The 754-nt window shown below is 32.6% G+C and overlaps 1 pseudogene; it reads left to right on the forward strand.

Moving 5' to 3' along the window:
* LOC102244776 overlaps window positions 1-351 on the forward strand; it is a 21873-nt pseudogene extending 21522 nt beyond the window's left edge.
* Window positions 352-754: the final 403 nt, after the last annotated feature.

The raw sequence follows: 754 nt of genomic DNA on the forward strand, positions 1-754 counted from the left end.
CCCTCCCCCTGCCCCCCGAGTGCACAAATTTTTGTTCACTGGGCCTCTAGTCTATATAATAAAAGCCTAAGCAACTGTTAAGGTGGAACGATCAGAACAACCAGTCACTATGATTCGCACTGACCACCAAGGTGGAAAGATCAGAACAACCAGTCACTATGATTCGCACTGACCACCAGGGGGCAGATGCTCAACACAGGACTGCCCCCTGGTGGTCAGTGCATGAATTTCGTGTATCGTGCCTCTAGTTCTACATAAAATGACTGAATGCAATCTCTTGCTTTATTTGAAAAAGAAGGAAAAATATTTAGCAACATGGATTCTGACAAGAAATGGAAATCTCATCTTTAGTTTCAGATTAATAAAATTTTAGTTGTTTTATTTTGCTTTGTTCATAGAGAGTGGTATGTTTTCTTAATTATTAATTATTTACAGAGAATTAAGAGTGTATAACATTGAAAATAATTCTAAATATGCCTTAACATAATGTAATATTTATTCTAAAATATAAAAATTGCATTTTTACATTTATAATATAGATCATTTATCTAACCTAGATCTTACAATATTTTACCAAAGTTCAAGATCCACCAGTTTATCTACTTTCAAGTAATTAAGTAAAATGGTTACTTTAAAAATAATAAAATTTATGTAATTTAAACTGGATATTATTCTTGGAAATTGGTTATCTATTACCAGTGGTCAATAATACTGTTTTCTCTAACTGCTTCAGTTAACACTGCAGATTTCTATG

This window comes from Myotis brandtii, unplaced genomic scaffold (genome assembly GCF_000412655.1).
Source record: "Myotis brandtii unplaced genomic scaffold, ASM41265v1 scaffold1291, whole genome shotgun sequence".
Lineage (NCBI taxonomy): Eukaryota > Metazoa > Chordata > Mammalia > Chiroptera > Vespertilionidae > Myotis > Myotis brandtii.